The following is a 9,461-nucleotide window of genomic DNA, read 5'->3' on the forward strand; positions in this document are numbered from 1 at the left end:
AGCCACTGGTCCATGTGGTTTGCAAAATTACATGAAACGTCCTCGTGCCGTTAAATCTTACTTTTCAGCTGTTAGATTTTAATGATAAAAACTATTTTACCTTTGTACCAAATTTGCAATATACTATAAAACCTCAATGACCATTTATGTAATTTTATAAATTTGAAATTTTGTATATATATAAATTATAAATATAAATTTTATATATATATATATATATATATATATATATATATATATATATAAATTATAAATATAAATTTTATATATATGTATGTATATAATTTTAACAATTTGATAATTTTTTTTTATCTTTTTGATATTTTGTTTTCTAATTTTACTTTATAATTTTAGTTATTTATGGTTTTTTTTAATGTTTTTTTTATTTTGATTCAAGTAAATAAACTTAAATTCGATAAACCATGTCGAACAAGTTTTTCTTTAATTTTTCTTATTTGTGAATTGAAGCGTTAATGTTTTTTTTTTTTTTTTAAATTTTATGCCTTCATGTTTTTTACTTGGATGTTCCATAGTTAATATTGTTAACAACTTTATGTTTGCGTTTATCATTATCATTATTTCACCTTTTGTTTTCTATTTTTTTTATAATTTTAGTTATTTATTATTCTTCTATTGTTTTTATTTATTTTGATTCAAGTAACGAAAAATAGAAAAACAAAAACTCAAACACCAAAGTTGTATTATACTTTAAAATAAATAAATACATAAAAAAACATAAATAACTAAAATTATAAAATAAAATGTCGAAGAGATAAAAAAAGAGTTATTAAATTGTTGAAATTATATATATATATATATATATATATATATATATATATATATATATATATATATATATATATATATATATATATATATATAGGAGTAGGATCAAATGAGAACACCTAAAAGGTTGAGAACGCGAGAACAGATCTGGACCATCTAATTTTTAAGATGTGTGGCTATAATTAATTGTTATTTTTCTAATTATTAATACATTTAAATTTAAAATTTTAAATTAAAGAAAATTATAAAGGCTATTAAGGTAAATAAGCATTACCCTAATTTTGTAAACTCCTATAATTACTCTCTGCCTCTTTATTTCTTGACCTAATCTCATAGAGCATTAAATCGACATCTTCAACATATCACCGCCTCATCCCTACGCCACCATCAGACCTCGCCATCACCCAAACCGATCATTAACGTTGCTGCCATCTGTGGTTCCACTCGCAAAGCTTCCTTCCATCATGGCCTCATCCGCGCCGCCATTGAATTAGCCACCCAAGCGATCGACGAGATGTCGATCGTAAACGTCGACATATCGCTGTTGCCGATGCTTAACACAGATCTCGAAGTCGACGACAAATTTCCACCGGAGGTCGAAGCATTTCGTCAGAAGATTCTTCAATCTGAATGTTTCCTCTTTGCTTCTCCTGAGTACAATTACACGGTTACAACACCTTTGAAGAACGCAATCGATTGGGCATCTAGGCCACCGGACGTGTTTGCCGATAAGGCTGCTGCTATTGTTAGTGCCGGAGGTGGGTTTGGCGGAGGGCTGGCACAGTATAGTCTCCGGCAAGATTCTTCAATCTGAATGTTCACGTTCATACTGTTACCTGTGTTCTTTTTTTTCCGCTAGTTAAAAACCATATTTAATTTGTAAATGTTCTGAGAATCTATGAGGTTTGAAGCATTCTTGATCTATTGCTCTATGATACTTTGTTTACTGCGGTTCCCATTTTAGCACTAGAATTCTGATCTTCTGTCTGCTTCTCTGTTCGTCTCCCCTGATGCATTAATCTTAGAGAAATGATTCAGAATTTCGTATGATTTCATTTTCATCCCTTCTTATTGTTCTAACTCTGTTCATATATTATGAATGTGACTGTTAATTTATCAATATAAATTTAGTTGTAATCTTATATGAATACAATGTCAAATGTCTTATTTTGCAGTTAATCATCAATGAATATAAGTATACTGTAACTGCATGATTTTATACATTAATGATTTATGTTTTGAACAGGTGCAATTTAGAGCTTGATGTTTCGAAGAAGGATAACTGTAAAGCAAGGAAATGCAGCGCTCTTCGTTTCTATATGTATGATAGCAACAAGAAAATTGGAAGAAAAAAAACAATGTTATAGGCATTTATTTATGATTCACTTTATATTTATTTATGAATATAACTACTGAAAATATAGGAATTTAGATGTATTTTGTATTATGGTAAATGTATTCGATTAGAGTTGTATTCATTTATGATTGTAATTAGAGGCGTATTTATTTGTAATGAAATGATGAATTCTTAATCATTTTTGGATATCAATTCATGAACAAAAAACAAAAGACAAATCCAGTCACGACATTTTCATTTATGAATATGACACTATTTGATAAAATTAAATCATCAAATTAGTAAACTGTTATATATTTTCAGTCAATTGTATACTCAATAAATTAGTTTAATATTTATTCATTTAAGGACAAGAATCACGTAAAGCAAAATAAAATCATTTGAAATTGATAATTTTATCTCTTTCATTAATGATATAAAGAAAATGGAAAAAAAACCTTTTTTTGGTAACAGTCAATTAGAATCCCAAAAATTTAGGAAAATATCATTTTATTTTATTTTTTATAATTTAATTAAAAGACAAGTTTACCTATATGCCCTTATATATTGATTGGTTCAGAAATGTTCTCGCGTTCTCAACCTTTTAGGTGTTCTCATTTGATCCTTTATATATATATATATATATATATATATATATATATATATATATATATATATATATATATATATATATATATATATATATATATATATATATATAATTTAAATATATACAAAGTTTCAAATTTAGAAAATTACACAAATGGTCCTTGAGGTTTGTAGTATATTGCAAACTTGGTACAAGGGTAAAATAATATTTTTCATTAAAATCTAACAGCTGAAAAGTTCGATTTAACGGCAGGAGGGCCTTTCATGTAATTTTGCAAACCACAGGGACCAGTGGCGTGACGTTTTCCTTGAAAGTCTTCAAAGTGAGATATTTTGCAAACCACAGGGACCAATTATGAAATTTTGTCTATATATTATTAATAATAATTTTGTTAAAAAACATCAATTCGGTAGGTAGCGTTTCCGAAATTATGAGAACCAGAATCGGTTCCAAACTTTAGGAACCGTAACTACCCACATTCTCCGAAACTGGCGGTTCTATAGCGGTTCTTTGGTTCCAAAAACAGATACCTTGTCTCGATGCACATCTCTAGTGAAAGGTTTCATAAGCTTTTTGCTTTTTGGTTTTTGAAGTTGACAATGATTTGACACGAAAAAGCTTAGTGAAAAAAAAAAGAAATAAGTAGTAAAAAAAAAGGCACATACACTAATGATGAGGATGATCCTTTTTTTTCTTAATTTTATAGTGATCGGTACCGCTCTCAACGTATTTATGAATGTTGCATTGTGAATCCTATGCAACAAAGTTTTATGATATATCCACCACAATATTCTCATTTATTATACTTTCATCTTCCTCTTACTCTGTTAACATTCCTATCCATGCATCATAACATAGGTGACACAACCGCCACGTGTAAAACTTTACGTTCAGTTTCAAAGGGACCTTATTGTCACCAAAACCCTATACTCTTATAGTTTCCCTCACTTTAACAAACCTGCATTTTTGTGTTGGGTAACTTCAACCTTCACATCCCATCCTTTATGGATCATAGACCCTAGGTACTCGAAATCGCCTTTAGGTGTAGAACTTTCTCCAAATACATGCATCAACTCCTTCATCATTCTATTCCTCGTTGAAATTGTACTAAAGATACCTCGTCTTAACAATGTTTATTCGTAATCTCTTCTCTTCCAATGCATCCTAACTTCAACTCAGTCCTTGTCTCGGCCACCAATACAATATCACCGACAAAAAAAACACTAAGGCACCCCTTAAATCCCACATGACATCTTGTCTAAAATCAGCATGAAGAAAGATGGACTAAGGACCGAACCATGGTGAAGCCTAACATCCACCAAGAAAGATTATGTGTCACTAACTGGAGCATGCACATAGGTCGTAGATCGACAATGTACATCGTGAATAGTCTTAAATATATCTCCTTCAAACCCTTCTAGTCTTCAAAGTCCTATAAATAAAATCTTAAGGTATGTTATGATACATCTTCTCACTTGTTGATGAACACCATATGAAGATCCTTATTCCTTTCTTTATAATAATCCATATGGTTTCCAAAAAGGTGGATCACCTCAGTTGTTGACCTCATTGATATGAAACCAATTGATTTAAAGATCGTTCCTAAAGTTTCAAGAAGGGGGTAACACATTGGTGCTTGCAAAGAAAGGCAAGATGTATCTGTATCTTCATAAAATGATGAATCACCTTCGGGGAGTCGGTTCTAAATAGAAATTCTCCTTTAAAAATAGATGTTGAAGCTTTGGGATTCTCCTTTGTTCTTATATCAATATAAAAATGTTAGATCTTGAGTCCCTAGATATATAGGTTGTCTAAAAGAAAATGTTGTTCGTTAGCAATCTAACTCCCACCTTAATAAGGAACTACTATGCACAAATAGGAATTTTATTTGCTCCAATGGACTTGTTCCTCCCTATAATCCTTAGATTCGTCTTTACTTCCTTACTACTAATCATCACGTTATGACCCTTATGCAAGCATGGTTACTTCATACAAGGCACCCAACATTCTTATCTCCAACGATCGAGGGTCACTCGCTAAATAAAGAGTAGAAATAGCTACCCTATTTCCTCTTAATATCCTCATCATATACTAGAACTCGTAAATTGTTGTCCTTAATATGCCTAATTTCACCTATGTCCTTTTGTCTTCTCTCCATGACTTTTGCGAGATTGAAGTTTCCATTTTGTCATTCTTTCAAGCCTAATCTTTTATATATCTCCTTGTATAGCATCACCTTGTCATATAGCCACAAATTTTTTTGTCTCTCATTTGGATTCACTGTATCTTTATTTCTCCATGCTTTTTTCCTCATCTTCATTACACTATAATAACTCCTTTAAGAGAGTTTATTTAACCCTACACAATAGGACATATTCAGTTTGGGTGTTATGTTCACTCTATGGAATAAAAGAAAATGTACATCCCTCTTTCTAAAAAAAGAGCTTGCGATCTCTAAATCATCAGTCATAGAAAACTCAACCAACAATCGACCTCATCATTCTAGAACCAAAATCATATCCCCATAAAATCATGGGTACCCATATGTCTCTCTTACTATATGACAACTGAAGTATCCCTTAATATCAAACATTGTTCATCAATAATGCTTCTAACCATATCCTCCAATGCATCCCATAAATGCCTTGTTTTCGCCTCACTTAACCCATAATAAGGGCATAAACACATAGAACATTCACCATTCTACTCCCCGTTAAAAATTACACTAAAGATACGTCGTCTTAAAAGTGTTTATTCATAATATATTCTCTTCAACTCAACCAAGTATTTTTGGTGTATATTTGTTTTTGGCGTTGTCAGTTTTATTTTTTTTTAGATTTTTGATATAGAAATGGAGTGATCAGTGAACAATTGTTGGTAAGGAAAACAAGATGCAAACTAGATTTTTCTCCAAATCTTGTGTTTATCGGTTAAAACCGATCCAAATAAAATCAAACCATAACTACTTTGGTTTTAAATCCTAGCTGAACAAAAAAAAACCAATTCGTAAGCAAAAACCAAAATCAATCTACAATGAGAAATTGAACCGTACTGTTTCAATAAACCAAAAAGCAATCATTTTGGTTTTTGGTTTGATTTCAACTAAAAACCGAACCGCACCATACACTTTAACAAGCTATATCAAAGTTTCTTTTTGTAAACATTTGTCAGATCCAACAACTCTATATCAAAGATCGTGCTTTCAAAGTTCATATTTCTAGCATCGTATCACATTGTTATCCTTCCCCTTAGGAACCCTCTAATTGGCTAGTAGCCGCTTCCCTCATAAACGGTCTTCTTACTAGTAGGCGAGCATGACATCAATTTACCATGGATACATGGATGTGTTATAGTGTTTTTTGATATTATTAATTTTTAAGATTCTTTGTTATATAACTATTTTTAATAGAAAAATACAAATATAGCCACTTTTCATAATCACTTTCTACCAAATACCTAAAAATTAAGAAAAATCAAATTTTAGCTAACAAAATAGTAGATGACCTGACCCGGTTGCGATTTCATTAGCACGCATGTGATTTTGCTTCCTCACATGTGAATTCAAGTTTTCTATAAAAAAAATCATTTTGACTATTTTGACCAGGCATAAAATCACAGATGGCCATATGATCATCTTGTAACGTCCCAAATTTTAAAATAAAATTTTCATTTTTCAAAATGGAATAAACACCCATTTTCATAAAGATATATTCAAGACAAAACCATTTGTTCATAAAGCATAATTCAAAATCAAAGTTATGAAGAAAAGCAACGTGGAATCTCTAATCATAAATCTGTTTATGTGTGTTGTAACGCCTGCAACTTCGGGCTAGATAATTAAAATATAATAAGCGATAAAAACGATTTTTTTTATAGAAGGTTATTTAGGATAAATAACCTTAACCAAAGTTATAGTATATGTGACAAGGATTCCGTACATATAAACAACTTTAAAATCCGACTTCGTATGAAAAAGTTATGCTTATTCGAAGTTTCACAATTAAACTGACACAACTATGCGTGTCGCAAAAATTGAACTTTAGATGGGTTGCTTGTTAGCCTAAGTAATCTAAACGAAAGTCATAGTAATCATAAAACCGAGAGCATACATATAAAGAACGTCCAAAATCTGACTTCATATGAGGAAGTTATGTTTTTTTGATGTTTCAGCTCAACAGTGCGGACATAGAAATTGAAATTCAAATCGGTTGATTGTTAGCCAAAACAATCTAAACCAGAATTGAACATATTGTGAATATGAACTCGTCGATATAAAGACAATTGAGAATGGAGTTCGTATGAAAGATTTATGAATTTCAACAGACTTTAACTGTCTAAATCGGCTAAATATGAATTTTAGTTAGAGTAAGAGTTGGATGTTGAGACCTAAAGGAAAGTTATAGAGCTCGTCGAGAGAATTCTGGGGATATAAGGAACATCGAAAAAGGAGCTCGCATGTGAAAGTTATGGGCATTCGAAGATCTGTGAGAAAATAACTAGGCTGATGACGTCACAGCACCAGAGTACGCCACGTGGCCTGGTGGGCGACAGCCTCTCCCTGGAGACAAGGTGATGTGGCACCACGATAATGAGACACGCGGCACCACAAAAAGAGGACATGTGGCTGTTTATAGAAGGAAGTCATGTGGACCACGGATACGGCGACACGTGTCAAGCGGCGAAGGTATCTGTGTCATCGAAGGGCGTGACGTGCCCAATAATATGCGCGACGCGCCTGACCCCATAACCGTATAAAAACCCTTGAAATATTCTCATTTGTCACACATTTCAAACTCATTCTCTGTAACACCCCGAATCCCAGGTACGAATTTTACCGCTTTATTCAGATTTAAAGGCCTACTCGACGAGTTGGATGCCCCAACTCTTCGTGCAGAAACAGATATGGCCGCGTGACTTAAGGGACCTACTTGACGAGTTGGAGGACTCAACTCGACGAGTAGGAGCTGGAATGTGAAACCCTAATTTCCAGGGTTTTGCACCCTATTTAAAGGCTCATTAGCCACACTCTGCCTCTCTTATCGCCTCCCTTGACCTCAGAAAACCCTAATCGTGTATTACTCCCCATTGTGTGTGTGTAAAGGCTTGGAAGGTGGCTTAGTGCAAGGAACTTGAAGAATCAAGAGCTTGGATCAAAGAGAAGCTTGTGGATCCAGTACCTACTCCATTTTAGCTTCGGTTTGAAGGTAACAAGTTGTTACCTTGATCATTCTAGTGTTAGATCTCCTCATTTAAGGGTTAAAAGCCATTTCTAGCATGTTTGTGGGTCATTTCGGGTATTGAGCATGATTAGAAGTTGTAACTACAGATCTGGACTCCTTTAAGCCCTCATAGTCATAAAGTTATCGAATTTATCATGCTTTGGCCCTCCTCTTTGGCTTAAACCTCTTCATTAGCTGTGTTTTGGCATTGAAGGCCTTGCATGCACGTAAAGTTTGCAACTTTACGTGGTAACCATGCCCTAGGAGGCTAGATCTACAATTTGGAGCCTTGATCTTGCTTAAATGCGTCTGGAATAAAAAAGGACTAAAGGGACTCGACGAGTTGCATAGTCAACTCGACGAGTCGGATGAAGATTGCCTATTTTTGGTTTTGCATGGGCTCGACGAGTCAGTAAGATGACTCGACGAGTTGGTTAGGGTTTTCCCGTCTTTTAGACACTGCATAAACTCGACGAGTTGTTGGGAAACTCGGCGAGTTGGCTCGAGTTTTGGTTTTTGAGTTCTAAAGGAACTCGACGAGTTACTAGGTGCACTCGACGAGTTGGGTCAACAAGGACTGTTGACTTTGACCAAGTTTGACTTCAATGGTATTTTGGTAATTTGGGCTTTATAGAATTGGTTCCATGCTAACTGTAGGTGTGTGAGTTGGAGCTGTATTTGGGAAGTTGACATTATCATCCAGAACTACTTGTAAGCTCAGTTTTTCTCACTATACTCAAGGGTCTAAGGCACTAAGGCCGGCCCTTTGGATAGTTATCCTGTTTTGTTACTGTTATGATATGTTAGATCGGTATCCTATTAGATAGGATGTTTCTATGTTATTATGATCTGTTAGATCGGTATCCTGGTAGATAGGATGTTGCTATGCTTAGTGATCTGTAGATCGGCTTGACTGTCTGTAGACTGTTATGTGGTTATTTGATATGTGTGCACATCTTTGATTGGTGGTTGAGGCATCTGCTTGAGCATGAGCCAACAGACCTGGGCATTCCATCCCGATGGTTGTGGGCCGAGGGTATTCCATCCCGAGGATGATTGGACTCTTAGTATATGGGTATTCCAACCCAATGGTTGTGGGCAGAGGGTATATCATCCCGAGGATGATTGGACCCATAGTATGTTGGCATTCCAACCCGATGGTTGAGGGCCTGGGGCATTCCAACCCGATGGTTGATTGGGCCCATAGTATGTTGTTATTGTATATGTGTTATATGTTATGCGGGTATTTTGGGGGAAACTCACTAAGCTTCGGGCTTACAGTTGTTGATTTTGTTTCAGGTACTTCAGACGATCGCGGGAAGGCGAAGGCGTGATCGTGCACCTCCTCATGTTTTTATGATTTGATTTCTGGGATACTCTGACATGAAACTATTTTGAAAACAATTTGTAATAATTATTTGGTTTTGAATGATTTAAAAAGTTTTAAATTGGCGTAAATTTTAAGGATGTTACAAGTTGGTATAAGAGCCTAAGTTTGAGTGAATTGGAG

The sequence above is a fragment of the Lactuca virosa genome, chromosome 3 (assembly GCF_052849685.1).
Source record: "Lactuca virosa cultivar CGN04683 chromosome 3, Lactuca_virosa_CGN04683_v6, whole genome shotgun sequence".
Taxonomy (NCBI): Eukaryota; Viridiplantae; Streptophyta; class Magnoliopsida; order Asterales; family Asteraceae; genus Lactuca; species Lactuca virosa.